The sequence below is a fragment of the Octodon degus genome, unplaced genomic scaffold, assembly GCF_000260255.1.
Source record: "Octodon degus isolate 3935 unplaced genomic scaffold, OctDeg1.0 scaffold00041, whole genome shotgun sequence".
NCBI classification, from domain to species: domain Eukaryota; kingdom Metazoa; phylum Chordata; class Mammalia; order Rodentia; family Octodontidae; genus Octodon; species Octodon degus.
In genome coordinates, this window is record NW_004524617.1 from 6556291 (window position 1) to 6578501 (window position 22211).

Here is a 22211-nt window from a genome sequence, read left to right on the forward strand (position 1 = left end):
ACCCCGCCAGCCGAGTTCGATTTTCTGCCGAGTTCCGGGAGCCCCCAGACCCAGTCCTAGCCCAGGTTCGGTGAGTGTGTGGAGAGTTTCCTGCTACCCTGCGCCGGCGGGACCAGTATATATATTACAAATAAAGGAAACATGTTCTCTAATACTTAGTGTCTAGCAGAAGTTCCTACAATAATGAAAATTATATCTGGACTGTGCAATGTGGCAGCTACTAGCTACATGTAGCTCTTAAGCATTTGACATATGATTAGTACAACTGGACAACTGGATTTTAAATTTCATTTAATTTTAAGAAACTTGTCTAGAAAGCACAAGGTCCTGAGTTCAATCCCAAGTACCAGAAAAATGAGATTTAATTTTTAAAACTTAAAGGTAAACAGTCATGTGTGGCTACGGGGCAATGTAAACGTAAAACTGATTTCATATGGATTGGTGGGGCAATAATAACACAAATTTATGTTAGATATTTAATAAGATCTGTATTATAAAATATGAAGTCATAGGAATAAATTATAAAATACATACCTATATAAATAGATGCTACAATAATACCATATCGATATTTCACTCAAGAAAGGTATTCTATATCTTCAGAGTGGTTACTAGTATTTTTACAAAACAGATAAAAACCTGAATAATTCCATCAGCACTGGAAGTTATCTATTATCATATATAGCACACTTAGAAACACTTTGTAAGAATACAGGATCTGAGACCTTATATTTAGATATTTTATAATCATGTTTAGGAAAAAGCCAGCATAGCACTCAGTGGCCTTCAAAATGATTATATTCATGTGAAGTGAAAATAAGCATTGTTAAATAGAAAGGAAAAGACTATATTTGAGGAACCATTAAATTAATTCCTAAAAAAATAGCACACGTGTCAAAAGCATGGAAAAAGGATAATTTCTTATTGAACTGAGAGACAAATTAATAAACCTCCACATCTAAGAGAAAAGTTGAAGCACTCACCTTTCAAGATTGTAGATAATTAAGGAACTAGTTAGAGTTACAGAAGAAATGAAGTCAAGGAAAGGAGAATATTGAAATACCTTCAATTACAAAATAGTATTTCGATCTGTACAAGCATCTAATGATAAAAAGAAAAAAAGCTTTTTAAAGAGGCTAAGAAATTGTAAGGATTGAAGCAAAAGTAGTAGAACTCAAAGAGCCAACTGAGAAAAGGATGGAGAATAAGAGATGAAATGGGTCATGCAGAAAAATATATTCTGTGTTACAAGATTGAAAAGTTACTGAAGGGTGATACTGAAGGAGACATAATAATAGCTGATTAGAAACAATGTTCGTTAATAGTTACTATGAAATGTGTAAAACTATGAAATGCATTATGCTTCTCACATGTATAAGCTGTCTCTCGCTCCTTCTTTGACTTCCCCTGCCCCCTTTCTCTCGGTATCCTTTTTTCTCTCTTTCTTCCTTCCTTTCCTCCTGCCGCCCTGCCTCCCTCCCTGTTTTGTATAAACACTAACCTCATGAACTGAAATAGACAAAGGGGAAAGATGTATGAAAATCCCAAGGTGGAGAGAAATTAAGGGCTATGAATTTACAGTTGCCTGCATGGCTCAAGGGTGATCAACAAAATTTAGTTTGTGAGTAATATTTGAGGCATACGTGTTGGGAAAAATACACATACTACCATATAATGTAGTGGGACAATATTAACATAAATAAGTGATTAAAATCAAAGATCATCAGTGTCACTCAACAGTGACTAGAAACTCTAAGCACTAAGAATTAGGCTGTTCTTTGAATAAATGAGCACCTATGAATCAAGACATGACCTGAATCATGATTGGTACAAGATGTTTAAAAGAAATGAAATTTTAAACTATATTAAAGGAGGTAGGATGATTCAGAACACAATCACTTTTCTGTATATTTTTATAAATTTCATTAATGAAGTTTCACATAATACCTTTAGTATTGTGCAATAATCATGCATGAGATCAAAAAGTCTATAGTCATTAAACTACTTATGCAAGAATTCAATTGGCAAGTAAATGAGAAAAGGATGTATATACAAAATAGTTAGAAATTATGGGAAAAAATAAAAATAAATTGGGAGCTTGTATGCAAAAAAATAGTTAGGATATATGTATAGCTACTTCCTCTTAGTTCAATGAGAAGAAAGATTTATATAATATTATTTGGACAGGATATCATGTCTGCATCTTGTACTGTGAATAATCACTATGAAGACAACAATATGCAATATATTAATTATTGTATCTGTCCTACTAATCTATTTTGAATCTTTCTCATTGCTATTACTTTCTCATTAGAATTAATTTTAAAAAATTTAAAAATAAGTCAAAGGTAAAATTTCTGTTTATTAATATTTTATCCTTAGCAGGGGTCAGTAGCCCTGTCTATAAAAAGCCAGGAAGTAAATTTTGAGGCACTTTAGGCTATATAGTCTCTACTGAAAATATTCAAAGCCACTGAAGTGGAACAAAACCACTGGCAATATATAAAAAAATTGGCATGGCTATTTTCCAGTTAAAAGTTTATTAGTAGAAAAAGGCAGCTGAGAGTACTTGACCATTCTGCCATCATTTGTTAAACTTTGGTCTAACCTCTTCCTTTCAAAAAACATTATTTTTTTTTTGGTGGAACCAGGGATTGAACTCAGGCTCTTGTGCTTGCCAGGGAAGCGCTTATTCCAGTGAACCATCTCCTGGCCCCATAAGCATGAATTTCTGAGAGAAATGAGATATGAAGACACAAAAGAAACTGGTGTGTGTCCTAACAAATAGACTTCATTCTGTGTTAGAAATCATTTATTTATGACACAATCCGTATTGAAAATAATAGGAAGAATGGAGATCAGAATTAAAAATAGAGACAGTATACCTTAGGAATTGGAGTTAAAGAGAACAGTGATATTGGGGAAGTTATACCACCTTGTCTGCTGCCACCTCAGTATCACACTTCCTTCCCCACTCCCCTGTGTACCATAGGGGCTGGAACCCTATGTACCAACCATGCTTCTAGACTATTGGATCAGATTTGCAAACTCGGGGGTGTATGAAGATTCATTATGGCTTCCCTGGTGGTTCTAAGCAAAAGTGAGAGCTTCTGAGGGCATGAGTGCCTGGGGCCTTTAGGCAATTCCCCACAAATCACTTGCTTTAATGATACAAGCAGGAGTGAAAATTGCTGGTGGTTTCCTGTGGTCTATGCAATTTGCTGACTTTCAAAAGATTGTGCTGGAATGGAGAGCTTGTGAAATCTTCCTCTGAATTTTATTCCCCAGCTTTTCTAGTGGTCCAGTAAACCAGTCATTTTTATTAAATGAGTTCACTGCTTGAAATTGACAGTTGCTCATTTTCTTTCGACCAGCCCCTGAGTAACAGAGTGTTATTGTTGTATTAAAGATGTAAAGTGAGACAATGGGCTAGAGAACCTGTGCTATATCTCCAAGTAAAGTTGTATGGATAAACTTGGATATGGAAATAGAAATAGATCTGATAATGTCAGTGAAACCGAATCAGGATTAATCCTGAGATCCTGTACTTCAGATTGTAGATCCTTTGTCAGTGTCAGCCATGTGGATGAGTCATAGCCATTGCTTGGCCAATGTGCTCTCTGTGAAAGCCTGAGAGAGAGTTTTCTCTTCATATGACTCTCCTTAGGCACACTCTACATCATCGATCCCTTTCCTCTTTGGCCCCACAATCTCCTTGATCAGAAAATTTGGGACACTACTGAGTTACATGATGTTATAGTACAAGTTCTCATATGTCCTGAGTCTTAATTGACCTTGGAAGGCTAGGGTTAAATGTTGGCTTTCCTTGCAGCCCTCCTTTTTCTCTAATTTTGGTCTGCAAATTTATGTTGCTAACTCTCCAGAAGAGAAGCTTATTGTTATTACCATACAACCTAGGCTATTAAGTTTAACCTCATTGTCTGTCTGAATATCAAACATCATAGGCATAACAAGGAACAGGTATTTTTCATCAAGTATTGATATGTTGAATTTTAAGACCCTACAGAATATGATGAAAAAAACATTTAAAAAATGAGAATATATTTTAAAAATAAGCATAAAGAATTATATAATTATGTTTACACATAAGTTCAGAAATCTAACCATATACAACCTTGTTGCATAAGTCTTGCTTTATCTTGGTCTTGGCCATCCAGGGGAAAAGTATAAAAATGAAGTATAAGAAGTAAAGCCATAGTGTTATGCTGAGCTGTAGGGGACTCAGGTCAATAATTTTTGACATTGCCAGTGAAGTGGAAGACCCAATACTATTATGGACTACTGCACTCTTTTAGAATATTTTGCTGAGTTAACACACCTATAATATTCAAACGACAGAACTAGACGAAAAAGGGGATACAGACGAATGTCCATTTTGTGTCTGTGTATTCAGGATGGTTAGGATATATATATATATATATACAGTTACATGCTCTTAATGAATAGAGGGATTTGTTCTAATAGTGTTTGTAAATAGGATATCATGTTCGCATCTTGTACAGCAAATAACCACTAGGAAGAGAGTATACAATGTGTTAATTTTTGAAACTGTCCTACCAATTTGGTTTGAAACTGTCTCATTGTTATTTGTTTCTCAATAAAATTATGGAAAAAAAGAAATAGAAATAAAAGAACATATGGAATGTATGCAAAGCTAGAGAACCAAGTACCTTGAACAACATCTGAGATCAATTTTCTTACATATTATTTATTTTTTTAAAGTACATGTCAGTTTATGTGACACATATTGCCTCACAATGTTAGGTGGAAAAACAATATTACAGTACTTGGAGCATCTTTGGGGGGAAATGCATATTGAGTATCTTTTAGGGGAAATGTATTGCTTGCAACCATTATTCTCACTCTGCAGGAAGTGATTGTTATCCTTGTCCTATGAAGTTAAAGTTATTCAGTTTCAGACTGATACTAAATGACAAGACCAGCTTTAGAAATAAGAACTTTCTGGTTGTAAAGCTTGCATTCTTTCTGCTCTATCATGCCAAAAGGGGAACTTGCACATGTGTCAGAGAACTCAAAATGCTTCAGACTTAAAGTACACAGAAAAATTTCAGTTATGTACTGCTTCAAAAGTAAATTTTAAAATTGAACTTTTCCCCTCATCCATTTATTCATTATATGTAGTTGTTCAAAACCAATTTTTACCAGCTAAAGAAGGTTGCTGTGGTTTCTACTCTCATGAAGCTTATGTTCTACTGTTATTCTGATACTGATGATGATAACATATTGGGTGATGTGGAAATAATTTACATAACTAATGAAAAAGTGAAAATCAAATATGAACTCCAAAGAGAGAAATAATAATTTTACATATAATTTTAAGATGAATTTATACTTTAATTATAAGGTATAAACTTAAGAGATATCTGAAGAAAATTTATAATGTTTGAAAAAAATAACAAATTTATGGTATACAAAATAAATAGAATTTGTATCTATTAAATTTTGTCAATTTTAGATAGTCATGTGTCATATATTGGTGATTCAGCCAACAGTGGACCTATAGTAGTTCCATAGAATTATATTACTTAGAGGCACTGTAATACCAGACTTTATTTAACTGCACTCAGTGGTACTCTCATAATTACTGATGCATTTTTCAGAAATTGTCTCTTATTTAAGCACTACAAAATGAGACTATAAAGCTTTGGGCAGAAGAGTGATACAACGTATTTAAGCAGAAGACTTTAAAAGCTAGTAGGTAAATATACTTGTAAAGAAAACATTTATAGAAGCTCATTAAAGAGTTAAGAAAAATGGATAGATGTAACAGCTACCTTACTGCTAATTATATTAGGAGGTAGGATAAAATGTTTGCAAATATTTAAGAGTCAAAAGGACCTCTAGAAGGCTAAAATATATCACAGAAAACAGTAAGTAAAGGAAGGAAAAAGGAAACAATGAGCAATTAAAGACGAGAAGCTGATAGGAAATCAATAGGCCTGTGCAAAGTGTCTTCATAATATAACATAAAAGTCACAATTGAACTAAACTCTAAAGTCAGATTTGAAAAATTCACCGGCATATCTAGGTGTAGAGCTACCTCAAAATCATTTCATATAGTAAAAAGTGATGCTCTCACTTAGATACTGGCAAAGTAAGAAATACCATTTCAGTATGTATGTAGTATTGCTGCTGCTGTGGCCTGTGTCTAGGTGGTCCCCAAGACCTCATGTAGTCATGGGGGAGTGATGCTTGGAAGCACCTAAATCGAGAGTTTGTGAAAGATTCATTTGGGACTATAAATAGAAAAATACATACTTTAAAAGAAAACAATTTTCCCCTATTAAGTAAAAGTATTGTATAATACCTAAAATAATTTATTTTACAACAAAATCCAAAAATTATAAAATTTCTACAGTTCAGAAATGATTAGTTTTTGGATGTTAATCATTTATCTATTTAAATTTGCATTAATCGGGGCCCTGGAGATGGCTCAGTGGAATAAGCGCTTCCCTGGCAAGCACAAGGGCCTGAGTTCAATCCCCAATTCTGCGGGAAAATAAATAAATAAATAAATTTGTATTAATCACCTGTCTATTATATATAATAGTTAAATAAATCATGCAGGGGCCAGGATGTATAGCTTTTTATCATATCGTTCAATAAAATCTATTCACCAAAATTAAAATCTAATTTTAAATCAAATAGATAATTTCATTTGTCTCTAGGTATTTCAGTAAAAAATTCAAACTTCTGAAAGATAAAGTATAGTTGGAGCATACACACATGTATTAACTATATGGTACATATGGTTTGTGTATGAAGTAATTTTACTTCATATATAGTTGCTTCTCTGCACACAAATGAATGGAGATACAGAACTTAAAGGAGCAAATCAGAAGCATAATGAAAGCAGAAGCTGCAGTGCTGTCAAGAGACAACTGGATGAGGAACATTATCTGTAGGACTTAATGCCTGCAAATAGCACAACTATTATTCTCTAATAAAATACACTTTCAAAGATAAACACTAACATTTGTTCTTTGGAAAGTAGTAAATGCTAACTAGAAGAAAGAATTAGAACTCTTTGTAAAGAATATGAAGATAAGGGGCCGGGGAGATGGCTCAGTACAATAAGTGCTTCCCTGGCAAGCACAAGGGCCTGAGTTCAAGCCCCGGTTCTGAAAAAAAAAAAAGAAAAAGAAAATAATATAAAGATAAAGGCCTATCATGGTGGAACTTGCCTCTAATCCCAGCACTTGGGAAGCTGAGGCAGAAAGATTGCCGTAACTTCAAGGCCAGCCTGAACTAAATTGTGCAGTGCTGTCTCAAAACCAGAACCAAAACCAAAGACATAAATAGGAACAACAACAAAGCGAATTTGAAGTTCCTACTAATTTATAAAATAATAATGAGTAATGTGAGGCATCAAAATATGTAGGGCCAAAATAATAGGACAGAATAACATGAAATATTCAAGAAGGGAAATCATAATTTAAGCCTTTTATTGCCCTTGCAATTTTTAGAAAACAATAATTTCATTATAAATGAAATCAATAATATAAATTTACTACTAATAAAAAGGGCTTAGATTTGATGGCCAACAGAGGTATTATCCTGAAGTCATCTTGTAAAGAAACTGTTTTTCACTTTGGTCTTTCTTTTTTTTCTGTATTTAGGACAGGGCCTACTGGCTCTATAGAGTCTCACTACATAGATCGGACTCATAGTGATTCTCCTGTTTGCAGCTTCCCAAGTGCTTGGATTATAGGCACATGCCACCATGTCCAGTCTCAATTGCCATCTCAGCGCGTCCCATGAGCAAGGCCATCAGGACATGTCAGGGATAGAACCCCAGCCACTGCACTCTGCCTAAGCAGGTGCTTTAGTCTGATGGCCTATCAGGCCAGTCCTAGTCTTTTTACATATGCTCTAGAGTTGATTGATATAGCATTTTCTTTATAATTGCTGACCTCGATTTTTCTACTTTATCACTTTTTTGTTCTCCTTAGTGTTCACAATACTTTACATAAATTAATGAAAAAGATGGATATCAACCAAAAATAGAAGCAATAAACAATAAGGAGGACTTAGAGAATATAATTGGAGATGACGGTTGGAGCTGCTGCCATCAAGTCCAGATCTGAGAAGTGTGCAACCCTGATGCCCACCCCATGTGCATTCCCAAGTCCCTTTGCTTGTAAGCCCAAGATGGCCAGTCTCAAGGATCAGCTGATTACGAATCTCCTTAAGGAGGAACAGGTGCCCTAGAATTAGAAAACAGTTGTCATGGTTGGTGCTGTTGGCATGGGCTAGGCCATCAGTGTCTTAATGAAGGACTTGACAGGTGAACTTGCTCTTGTTGATGTCATGGAAGACAAACTGAAGGTCAAGATAGTAGATTTCCAACATGGCAGCCTTTTCCTTAGGACAACAAAAATTATCTCTGCCAAAGACTATAATGTAACCACAAACTCCAGGCTGGTTATTATCACTGCTGGGGCACGTCAGCAAGAGGGAGAGAGCCATCTTAATTTGGTACAGCATAATGAGAACATCTTCAAGTTCATCATTCCTAACATTGTAAAGTACAGCCCCAAATGCAAGTTGCTTGTTGTGTCCAACCCAGTGGATATCTTGACCTGTGTGGTTAGGAAGATAGGCAACTTTCCCAAGAATAGTGTTATGGGCAGTGGTTGCAACCTGGATTCAGCTCAGTTCAGCACCTGATAAGAGAAAGGTTGGGCAGGCTCCCACTGAGCTGCCTGGCTGGATCCTCAGGGAGCACGGAGATTCCAGGGTCCCTGTGTGGAGTGGCACGAATGTTGCTGGTGTTGCCCTAAAGAATCCGAACCCTGAGTTAGGAACTGATGGGGGTTAAGGTCATCAGAAAGAGGTTCACAAGCAGGTGGTTGACAGTGCTTATGAAGTGATCAAACTAAAAGGCTAAACATCCTGGGCCATTGAATGTTGGTGACAGATTTGGCAGAAAGTATAATGAAGAAACTTAGGAGGTTTCATCCAATTTCTACCATGATTAAGGGGCTCTATGGAATCAAGGATAATTTCGTCATTAGTGTCCCGTGGGTCCTGAGACAGAATGGGATCTCTGATGTTGTGAAGGAGATTCTGACTCCTGAAGGAGTGGCACATTTGAAGAAGAATGCAGATACCCTGTGGTTGATCCAGAATGCAGCTACCCTGCAGTTTTAGAGTCTTCCAGTGTCACCATGTCACTGTCTTAGCAGGAGGGTTTAGTTGGGATTGTGCCAGTTGTTCTTTTTAGCTGACATGTGATTGAAGCAGCACTATTAAGATGGCCTGGGGAAAACATCAGTTTCTGAAAGTTAGAAGTAGAAACGGTTTACAAAACCCCCACAGCTCTGTCCTGATGCCGGATGCTGCTGCACTTGTAGTCCTGGTTAGTGTGAAGTAGCCCAGCATCTCTGAGACACCTCAGCTAATGCTCCAGTTACTCTTTTTTTTTTTTTTCGGACCTGGGGATTGAACTCAGGCCTTCACGCTTGCCAGGGAAGCATTTATTCCACTGAGCCATCTCCCCGGCCCTCCAGTTACTCTTCAAACAGACATGTGATACAGCTTCACCAACGAAGCCTTGTCTGACCTTTCCCCAGTTGGTCACAGCCTGGGATCCAGGGTACAAATCCAATACTACATGTCTTGTGCATAACTGTTTTAAAGGATTTTATTTCATTTTATTTTGTGATATATATATACATATATATATGTATATATATATATATATATATATATCTTATTGTTTTATAATATAAAAAGAAAAGATCTACCTGTGAACAGTGCTACCCAGTGTCACACCAACTACAACACCAAATAAAACTTCAACAGTGGATACTGTTAAAAAAAAAAAAGAAAATATAACTGTAATACACACAACTCCAACTGATAAAACAAAAAGAAATGTGAAGACATGACTGTGCAGAAAGAAGATAGTAAGAGAAATGACTCTGTGTGTGTGTGTGTGTGTGTGTGTGTGTGTGTAAAGAACAAAGGGAATAAAATTAGTCATTGGATAAAATTTAAGAAAATATTTAGACATGTAAACCAAAATTCAACTATAATTTTTCAAGAAAGTACTCAAACTTGCTTTCCTTTAACTTCATCATATTGTTAACACAATTCCTCATTGGCAGTATATATGGCCTAATAAAATCACTTATTAAAATATATTAAAACATTTCTCTTGTATCTGTGTTTTGTAGGTCTTAACAAGCTACAGTGGTTGTTTTATGGAAAATAGAATGTATGTAGAATATTCACTTTGACAATTAAAACACAGCAGAAAAAAATCTTATGGTATCTGACTATGCTCATTTTATTCTAATTCTAGTTTAAAATTAGGTTTTAAAAAATGTGAGTATAAAACAGGGTATCAAAGTAAAAGATTAGAGATGTATCACTCATCCAGATAACCTATTTTCTTAAACTACTTATGTATCTGTTGTCCATGAACTCCACCTTGAAACTATTTATATGTTCAATCCATTTTACCACTTAAGCAAAAGAGTTTCTTAAGTTTACTACCCACTGGTTAAAATAGAACTTCCTTTCATTTTAACCTCAAAGTAATTCTTTCAAGCCTTAGGGAGTGCCTCTTAGTTCTAATATTCTGACTTTTGTAAATAAGAATGCATTGACCCTATTCAAACATTTCTGAATTTATAAGCTTTGATAATATCTCCTCTCCTCTAAGTCCTCATTTTTTAAAAAGAGTGTTTAAAAAAAGTTTGTCCTAGATTGAAGATATTCTTTCTCAGCGTATTTAGTACTCTATAATTTAGTAGACTTCCCAAATGTGATTTTACTTTTAATTAAAGATGTAAAAATAGATTGCTTTTTTGTAAGCAGCATGTTCTCTAGTTTGGTTCCAAGACCATTCATGATAAGAATTATCTTCCTATATTGTACTGTCACTATTATAGCACGCTATTAATACTTTACTCTCCATTTCAAATGTCCATGTTTGCAATGCTGTGTTTTTTGTTAAGACAGGGTCTCACCATGTAGTATAAGCTGACCTCAGTCTCACTATGTTGCCATGGCTGGGCTTGAACTCAAGGTTTCCCCTGCCTCAGTCTGCATAGTGCTGAGATTATAAATGTGCATCACTGTGGTCAACTGCAAGAGCCCAGTCTTAAAATAACTTGCTATTGGTGTCTACATTTTCTTCCTTATATATATGCAGTAATGCCTCCCAAGTTTATATCTCCAAAATAAACTGTTCTCCTGAACCCCAATCTCATGTAGCAAATGATCTACTTAATATCAATGTGTGCAAGTCTATTACATTTCTTAGACATAACATATCATTAAAAATTTTTCAGTTGCCCCCTATCTGGAGCCTCCACAGCCCTACCTTTTCCCTTGTAAGTTGCACTATGAGCCAACAATTAAATTATGATAAAAAGATGGGACTCAGTTTTCATTGTTTTTAATCGCACATCTTCAGCCAATACTATAGACCAGGCTGAAGAAAGGTAGGGAGCCTGCTCAAAAACACAGAGAAGCAGCGTGAGGGTCTGGGATTACCAAGTGCCAGCTAGACCACTGCAATGATCAGTATGAGCACATTCTACTTGTTTGTTTGCAGCTACCAGGTAAGAAGAGAAATTGTGTTACGTATTACATAGAAAGCAAATCTTGAATTTAACCTTGTTTTCCATCTACTAACAACCACTGTAATAGTGCATGCATTTCAAGTACCTTAATATATTTCAAATAGTTTGGAAGCCCAAGAATCAGCACAACATGGTTTTTTGAAGGGAATATTTACTAATCATTGAGTTTCTTGAGCTCCAACCATTTCTATGAGACATCTAGGTTAAATTTTCTACACCTTTTAGCACCATCCACCATCTGATTGCCTTTAATAAGTCTTTCCTTATTTAAACTAACCAGAATTATTTGCCATCTAGAAGGTTTTTTTGTTTGTTTTGTTTTTGGTCTTTTTGAGAAAGGGTCTCACTATGCAGTTCAGAGACTGGCCTTGAACTCACTTTGTAGCTTAGGATGGCCTCAAACTCACAGAGATCCTCCTACTTCACCCTCTGAGTGCTGCAATTACAGGCATGTGCCACCACTCCCAGTGTCTGCAGCTATTTGATCACTATTTTCTATTGACAGTTCTAGTTTTCCATTTCCCATAATGCAATGTTTTACTTTCAGGTCCTGTACCAATGACATGGTCTTCCAATCTCTGCAGAGAAGAAAAATTTCCCATACCTCTTAACTTAACTTTCAATACACGTCAATTTAATAATTTCAGTTCAAATGCTCCAATAATATAGACCAAAGCATGTCCCCATTTTTGAAACACGCTGTCGATTTTTTTAGAAAAAAATAAAAATGGGAATAAAGATATATAAGACTCTCATGAAAACTACAATGAAATTCACTTTAACTAAAGAGAAATAGCTTCTTAGACCAAAATACTTTGTTCAAGAACCATGTTGCAAAATATATATTTCCTTTCTGCTTATAGAAAAGCTAAATGATGAAGATTAGTTATAACATCACGTTCAAAAGACATAATGTCTTTGTTAACTCAGTTTAGGAAAAAAAATCTCAAGTAAGTGTGATTTTACTGTGTCTCATTTTATATCAGATGTTACAGACCTGCTTCATCTTGCTTTCTGACATTCAACAAAATAAGATACACAACTCTTCAAAAATTTATTAACCTCTATTTATAAAATATTTACATATACTTCATGGTTTGCAAATCATGCTTAGAAACAAAATATGTACAGAGCAAGAGACAGAAATCTTTGCTAAATTTGAACTATTGTTGAAGACTTCATATACTATATAAAGTAAAACACAATTTCTTTTGATGATGATTATTATGACGATGACAATGATGGTGACAATAATGATGATGACGATGACATATTTGGTACAGTGTCTATAGGATCTCATTACACAGATCAGACTCATAGGGATCCTCCCATTTTAAGTCTCCCAGGAGCTGGGATTACAGGCATGCACCACCATGCCCAGTCTCAGTCTCAGTCTCAGTCTCAGCATGCTACAGGGGCAGGGTCAGCAATGCAGGCCGGGGATGAACCCTGGTCCCTGTGTCTGCCTAAGAAGGTGCTTTTTGTTAGTCTGCTGAGATATCTGTCAGTCCTTTAACATACAATGTCTAATCCTTCTAATTCTCACTTTTCCTCTTCCTCATTCCTTATTCTCTTTAAAATTAGTTTTTTTCTTAAGCAGAAAAATATATATTCAGTGGATGATACAGTAGCTTTCTTATTGCTCTCTTAAGGAATATAAAATAAACCTGTTAACAATTTTAAAACATATATCACATCACTAAAAATCATTATCCCAAGTTCATTAGATTTGAGATTTCATCTTGTAAAAATGTCTTAGAACTTTTAACCATGTAAGATTTCTACAATATTAATTAGTATGCAGTTGCAATATGTGACACATATTTTTTCAACAAAACCTCAACTTTGCATGTCCAGTGCTATACTGAGAAGTGGGGATATAATTCAAACAAAACATTGTCCCTCTCTTGAGAGTCCAGAGTCTAGGAGATATAAGAAAATCAGTTTTGAATACTAAATAATAATTACTGAACTGTATTATGGGAGCAGAGAGTAGACAATAAGAATCTTCTGTTGATAGCAGAGAGAGGGTTCTAAAATCCTTTATGAATATTATAAAAAATCTTTTACAAAATGGATAAAGAGCATATGAAACCTAGAAAAATAAATACCACATAGCCCAAATAGAAGGGAAAATTAAGTTCCTTCTCACATAGAAAGTACAAAGGGTTTAGCTCTTAGAAACATAAGGTTTTTAGAGAAAAACAGTAAGATTTGATGTGGCACCATGGGTGTACATACTGGGCTGGAAAGAAAATATGTTAATTTATATATTTATTGGTTAATTTTGATTTTCAACTTAATGGGCTTGAAAGATGTTGAGGAGATTAGCAAAGAACAATTGTAGAGGTGACTGGGTAAGTCACAGAGGCATGACCATGATGAATAGATCAGATCCCTGGTCTCTTCCTCTCTGACTTATTCTACTCAATCTATTTCCTCCATGCATGGTGTTTGTACCTTGGACCCAGCTCACTATGGACTGAACTCTGTGAAACCATGAGATAGAATAAGCCTTTTATTCTTGGCATTGTGTGTGGTAGGTATAATGCTCCACCAACAGGAAGTTGACTAGTACACTTTTATTTAAAGTATTCACTGAACACATTGTGTCACACACTGTTGGAGATGTTAGTGACTTGAGGCAAGCAGTAGAGATTAACGCTAGTAAGAACCATGTAGAGAAGTAGATTAGCTGAATTAAAATACTGTCTTTTCTTTTATATTATCAACAGAATTGGGTTCCAGTTACTTAGTCTTTCTGTGCCCCAGTAGCTTAATGTAGCCTAAGAAGTCCTATCTTCCTCCTGTAGTTAAGAATTAAATGAATAATACATTGCATATTGTTGTCTTTTTTATTGTAACTATCCTACTAACCTGTTTTGAAACTGTCTCATTGCTACTTCTTTCTCAATAAAATTAATAAAAATAATAATGAAGTAAAAAATAAAATAAATATTTTTTCAATATTGAAAAAAAGAATTAAATGAATAGATACATATAATTTTCTGGACATAATATCTGGGAAATGATACACATTGAACATCTTCTAGCTCTTATTGTTATAGATTTACGAAGTCACACAATGTTAATGCCTCATGGAGTTTCGTACTACTGAGGAAATATACATCAAAACATTAAAAAATGTAATGACTATCTATTTTAAGTATTAAATAAGTAGCAACAAAATGCTGAAGAATATCAGTTGGTTGCTGCATATTTTATACAGAGTGGTACGAAAATAAGGTCTCACCTTAAAGGTGGAATTCAACTGGAAAATTAAGTGATGGAACACATCCAGGTGTGGGGAAGGGTGGACATTATGGATACAGGCACCTACAGAGTTAAGGCCCAGAGGAACCTTGCTGTCTAAGTATCTTAAAAAGGTCAAATTATGAAGTATCTTGAATATTATTTAAGATGTTTACGTTTCTGCAAAGCTAATGGAGTGTCACAAGGGGACCTTAAATAAGGAATAACGAGATGGGACATGTACTATGGGAAAATCACTTGGAGACCAAAGCAGAGGAGCTGGAGGGACTAATTAGGAAGCTAATTAAGAGACTAACACTCCTGATCAGAAATGAGACTAATTGCCTAAGAATGATACAACCCATATGGATGTAGAGAAACAAACAGGAGACCTCTGCTGCCTCCTGCCATTAACCAATTTTTCATCCCTGACACCACAGTCCTTACAAAGCACTCCCAACACTATCACCTTTCTACATTCCTTTTGTAGTAATCTCCACTTTTCACTCCACTCCAGACACACTAGTTTCCTTCCTCCTACTTGAAAATATCAATTACTATCTCCTCATCTTTGAACCTACATGTCTCTTCAACTAATACAGTATTAGATCATTTCAACTTTTGAAGGATTAGTTGAAATGATTATTTCTAAATCCAGGCTTCATTTTGAGAGCTTGTTTCAGGGTTTTAGCCAGGTCACCCTCACATCTAGGGCTTCATTTTAAACCCTAAATAACTATCACAATTTGTAATCAGAAGTGACATATTTGGAAGAGATATTCTAGTTGTAAGTTACATTTCACAATACCATATTTGCTTCTGCTTTAGCAAATAGTAAATATTTATCTTCCTTCTTTTCTTCCATTTCCTTTTCCTTTTTGCCCTTTCTGTCCTCTCCGTGTATCTTTGTTCTTCTACACATTTTTCACACATTTTTACATGAACGTGAATAATATGAAGAATGAAGACAAGTGCTTGAACTGCATCAGTCAATTTGTATGACCGATGTTGTTATTTTGTATGACAAAATGTTTGGCATTCAGGACACAGTCAACACATTTTGGTTCAATAAAGTATAATTAAAGTGTTGTACATCGAAGTTTTAATGTATTTGTAGCTTTTATCTAAACACCAAGGAAGAAATCCTGAAGAAGAAATGACATTTTTCCTATGAGAATCTCAATGTTAAAATCCTAAAGTTTAAAAAACAACTGGGATAAAACCCTTCCAGAAAGTAGTCAAATATGTGTGTGGATTACTACTCTAATATTTTTGACTCTTAATGCTGGAGAAGTAGCTCTTCCTTGGCCTTGTCTACAAAGGTGGCAGCCATCTCCTACTTGGCACCATGGTGGCCCTCAATCCCCTCGTGAAGGCCAAGATCATAAAAAAGAGGACCAAGAAGTTCATCTGGCACCAGTCAGACCAATATGTCAAAATTAAGCACAACTGGTAGGAACCCAAATGCATCGACAACAGGGTGTGGAGGAAGTTCAAGGGCCAGATTTTGATGCCCAACATAGGTTATGGAAGTAACAAAAAGGCAAAGCACATGCTACCCAGTGGCTTCCAGAAGTTCCTGGTACACAATGCTAAGGAGCTGGAGGTGCTGCTGATGTGCAACAAGTGTTACTATACAGAGATTGCTCACAACGTCTCCACTAACAACCGCAAGACCATCGTGGAAAGAGCAGCCCAGCTATTCATCCGAGTCACCAATCCCAATGGCAGTCCTTGCACTGGAGAAAATGAGTAGATGGCCTGTGTGCATGTTTATTTGTGCTTCAGTAAAACCACAAAAAAATGCAGAAGAAAAATACTGGAAAAATAAAGAACATTAGAAACACTGAGCATTCATTCCTCCCTCCAAGTTTGGTCTGTTATTCCAAAAACCCAGTTTTATTTGCAAGCATTTCATAACACAGTTCTATTTCATAATATTTAAAGAAGTCAATAGAAAAAAAGAAATACTCATAAGACTATTAAAAACAAATTAATACATGTTCATAACATATCGTTTATTTAAATACCCAGTTAGTAAGCTCCTATAGTATGTGTTGCATTTTCTCACACATATGTATACAAAACTTAGTTTGTGAAAAATAAGTAAATTTAAATGTTTACTAGAAAATACTTGTTTTGAATGTGTTCTTCATATAAAGAATTAAAAAGTTACAGGCTCCCAAAATTCAAAAACCCCATCTAAAAATGAGCATCTGAAATGAGTATACATTTCTCTATATTTCTCTGATGAATATAAATGACAAGTAAATATATGAAAACATATACAGCATCATTGGTCATTTAATAAATGCAAATTAAAACAACACTGAGATTCCATCTAACCCCTGAAAGAATAGCCATCCTCAAGAAGTCAACCAATAACAAATGCTGGAGAGGCTGTGGGGGAAAAAAATGAACCCTTCTCCTCTATTGGTGGGAATGTAGACTGGTACAACCTCTATGGAAATCAGTGTGGTGATTCCTCAAAAAGCTAGGATTAGAGATCCCATTCAACCCAGCTATTCCCCTTCTAGGTATTTTTCAAAATAAACTGAAATTATCATAGCAAAGAGATTTATATGCACCTGTGTTTATAGCAGCACAATTTGTCATAGCTAAATCCTGGAAACAACTCAGATGCCCATCAACTAAAGAATGAATGGATAAAGAAAATGTGCTATTTTTACACAAGGGAATATTATTCAGCTAAAAACCCCAACAAATTTGAGGCTTTTATTGGTCAAAGCACGCAACTAGTGACTATGCTTCTAAGTGAAATAAATCAGACCAGCATGTGCAAACATCACATTGTCTGGGTAGTGTAGTAACCGAAAAGAATAAATCACATCATAAATGTACAATGGTTACTGCAAAAGAGTAAGAATCTATTAAAAGGGAAGGAAATACTGAGATGAGGAGAAGGATAGGGAAGGAAAAGAGGGGACAAAGAGATATGCATGTGTATGCATGCAGAATGGCTCGGATAATTGTGCTGCTAATTTCCGCTGGTCTGTGGAAAGCAGAAGTTAGTGCTTCAAGCTTTTCCTTTTTTTAATTTCTTATAACTTTTTGTTCTAATTTTGGATGCATACATTTGGTAATCTAAACAACTAATTTGATGGCCACACTCTGCAATACAACAACCATTGTCAAATTCGTATTATTTCATTGAGTGAAATTCTGTATCATTTTTAATGTTGTTTATTATTATTACTTTGCATTCTCTTTACAAAATAAAAATAATAAATAAACTGAATGTGTTCTTAAATATGGTTCAACAAGCTAAAAATATTTTTTAATAATAAGAGAAATTAATGGGATGGGCAAATATATGACATTTGGCAACTGTAAAATTAATAAAATCTGATGCTGCATATAGTTTTTTTATGTATTTGGTTGTTATAAGGTCTTAGTACACAGCTTGGACTCATAGTGATCCTCCTGTTTTCAACCTCTCCAGTGCTGAAATTACAGGTGTATGCCACTATGCCGGGACTCTGGTGGGGTCAACCCATCCTGTGTGTGGGACTGGCATAGCATGTGGTACTGGGGATTGAACCGAGGTCCCTGCACTGCCTCAGGTTGCCTACGCAGGTGCTTTAGTCTACTGAGCTATCTTGTTGGCCCCAGCATACAGATTTCACAAAGTAATATCAAAATATAACTCATTCTTAAAAGCAAACAATTTGACAAAAATAAAATAAAAATATTCTCTCCTTTCAGCACATGAATAGCTACAGCCCCAGGATTCACAAAAAGAGCCAGGCATGGGTTCTCAGAAAAAGAGGGCCCAGCTATGAGGTCCCAGATACTGGGAGCCCTATGTTTCTCAAGGCCTGGGTGCAACATGCTAGCTTTGTCTGGGTATGTGGAGGCATGGCAACTATGGCCACTTACATAGACCTGCTGAACAACCTCTAGCTGATGGAGAATATGTCCACAGTGAATCAAATGCATGCTGTCTATCACCACTATGCTGAACAGCTGAAGAGGTGAATGCAGTCTCTGCAGGACCTGCAGGAACTGCAGGACCAGAAGTGCAAGAGCACATGGGAAGCACAGTATGGTCAGCCACAACAAGGTGTTCTTAGAGGGAAGCATGGCCTGCTAGAGGTCCTGCTGACACAAAGACAGTCTTAATAGACCTTAGAAGGCCAATATCTCTCCTGACAACACCTAGCCTCCTTGAAGGAAAGACATAAGTCTTGCTCCATCTGTGCAGGTGCACTGTTTTGTTATGCTCACATTGGGGCTCCTGCTGTCTCCATGGAAGGAGGGCATCCTGGGATGGCTGCCTGAAGCACCATGAGAAATCATGAGAAGTGGAAAATGAATGTCAGATGACAGATGACCTTGGGTCAAAGTTCCCATTTCCCTGTTCAGTGCAGATAAGAACAGTGTTAGCATATTAAATGCGGTACAGAGTTGGGTACAGTGGAAATAAGGTAAGGTAGATACTGCAACCATTTTATAGTAGACAAATCCTGGGTAAAGAGAGGTTCGGAAACTTGCTCAAATCTCCCAGCTCCTAAGTAGTCAAGTTGCATTTTTATTGCCAAGTCAAATTAAAGTCAAATCTGTGCTCCTAACTACAGAACAATCATATTCCTTTATAAACCAGTAGGAATATCTGAATAGATAGATAGATAGATAGATAGATAGATAGATAGATAGACAGACAGACAGACAGACAGACAGACAGACAGAGACAGACAGAGACAAAGAGACAGTGAGACAGTGAGGGAGAGAAAATATAGTTTGTTTATGGAGTACAGTGAGGAGTCCTGATGACTTGGAAATAAAATCACTATCTGATCCTTTGTTCAGAAAATTCACAGTGTAATGAATGATATTGTTAGTTCTCAGAAGCCTAGAAAATTCAAGGTTGAAACAGGATACAAAACTTTTTACAGAACTGAGAAAATGGATAAAGAAACATGCTAGGAGTACATAAGTGACCACAGAGAGGCCTTAGCATATGTTCAGAGTTGGAAGTAGGACAGGGTTTTGGAGAAAATTGGGTTTCCCTTCTTGGTGTTCTCTCCATCCCAGAGATTATCAGTTGCAGCCTTCTGAGCCTGATTCTCGGCTGAGTTTCTATCCTGAAACTCAGGCTAGCTTAACCCACACCTGCTTGTTACAACTTCAACCTTTTAGTAATACTCATGTTCAAAAGAATATTAGTAGGAAGTGGACAGAAGCATCTTCATCCCTGGGAATGTGTCAAGAGATCCAAAGAGTTCTGGTAGGTTCCTGGTGCCTAGAGACTGTCATGTCAAAGTCATGAACAAAAAGATTTTCTGGGCTCTCCCAGCTTAAGACTTCAAGCTACGAACCATCATGAACCCCAGAAGGTACATCACCCAGAATTCAAACTGCACCCATAGACACAAGCTACCTCTCTTGTGCTTACAACCCACAACACAAAATATGAAAAATATACAAACAGGGAAATTTCTAGAAGTTGATTTCATGCTGAGAAGTTAGCCCCTCAGATCACAGAAAACAGATGCAACTCTTATAAAGCCCAAATATGGTTGGTTTCATTCTGCTCCCACCAAGACATTCTTGTGGTAGGTTTAGTTCCCTGCATCAATATAGTCTTCCATAGAACCAAGTGCCCCTCCACTAGGCTGAGGTTGAAAGTTATGGACTTTTCACTTTCTCACTCTTGTCCCTCATATCCTTGACCGTGACATGTGTCTCTTTGAGTCTAGCATGGATGACAAAAAGAACTAGGCCCTTTTTCATCTCATATTCTGGCTCCTCTAAACATTATCTTTGTGGCCTGGAGAAAGTTGCTTTGCCAATTTGCATCTCATCTTTTTAATATGGGCAGTGATGGCAACCATTACAGTCAAGTCAATGTCATAGTATCAGCATATGTGCATGCACACCTGGGACAGGAGCTGGTACGAAGCATGTGCTCTGATGGGAATAATTTCCATCTTTTCTACTGATGGCCCTGGAGGAGATGAAGAAGTTTTGTTTAACAAAGACTTACTCAGATATTTCCACTGAGAGGGAAAAAAACATGTCCACACAAAACCTTAGATATATATGTTCATTACTATATTTTTCCATAACAGCTCCTAAATGAAAATAAACTAAACATCCATTCATACATAGATAATAGATAGAGAGATAGATAAAAATTATATTCATGCAAGGTAATTATTCTGCTATATAAGTGAATAAAGTACTGACACAAACTATAATGTGAATGAATCTGGCTAAGTGAAAGACATGACACAGAAGTTCCCATATCATAATTCCATTAATATGATAGTTTAAAATAGCCAAGTGTATAGACTCAAAATAATTAGTTACCTAGGGAGTGAAAAGGGACAGGAAAATGGAAGTGACTACCAATGTCTATGGGGGTATTCAGAGGGTAAACAAATGATTTAAATTAACAGATACTTTTTCTTTCCCTTAGTTAATTTTTTAAGCTTGTTTTGTTTGTGTGTTTTCCTCAAGAAGATGGTTTGTGCTCCTTGGATCCTGAATAAGCAGATAGGGTAGTTTAGTAGTGATGGTTATTAAACAGAAAGAGCAAAGTTAAAGGTCTTTCATTAGCACAGACTTTATTTGGGTTTCTAAGTTTGGACAAAAATTAAGCCATTTTCATGTTTACTGTGTATGCATTCCATGCAATTGTAGGAAATAAACTGTGCAAATTAACAGATAAGCAGAGTTTTGGAAGGCAAATCAATCTTTTCATGAATATCATCTATGAGCCCCCATTTTATTCTTAATAGGAGGACATTTTTTATTTGAAAAAGTAATAATACTATCTTCTTCATCCATCCACTATTTTCGGGTTATCTGATTATAAACTGTAAATTTTTTTTGAAGCCCCATTTTAACAGGTAAGGATTATACACATTCTAGTTGGCCACCACATTTTTCTAGGTCAAACTTTTGATTCAGAAAATATATAACTAATTTTTCACTATGTAAAATCTTAGATTTATAAAAGCTCGTAATTGGTCACATTATGTTATGCATAACCAAATAGCTAATACTTATAATATGCAAGGTAAAGAATTTTTCTTATCCATAAGAAAGTAATGACAAAAGAAAATGTCCTAAATCATTAATTGTAATAAAAAAACATTTTTTTAACAAAAAAACATTTTTGCAATAGCTCTTTAGTACGTATTAATTTTTGGTTTTGAGATCAATTCATTTGTCTCCTTTTAAGTTATTTTCTTCCAAACTCTTAAGAATCTTGCTAGACAGTCCTAGCCCAGGTCCAGTGAGTGTGCGGAGTTTCCTGCTACCCTGCGCCAGCTGGACCAGTCCCAGCCCAGG

At 35.8% G+C, this 22211-nt stretch overlaps 1 protein-coding gene and 2 pseudogenes across 1 annotated transcript in view; 2 read left to right on the top strand and 1 right to left on the bottom strand.

Moving 5' to 3' along the window:
* Positions 1 to 22211, bottom strand: part of Il1rapl1 (interleukin 1 receptor accessory protein like 1) — a 1467987-nt gene that overhangs the window by 1291143 nt on the left and 154633 nt on the right. The window lies entirely within an intron of this gene.
* LOC101589524 lies at positions 8194 to 9195 on the top strand (annotated as a pseudogene).
* On the top strand, positions 16240 to 16647 carry LOC101589920 (annotated as a pseudogene).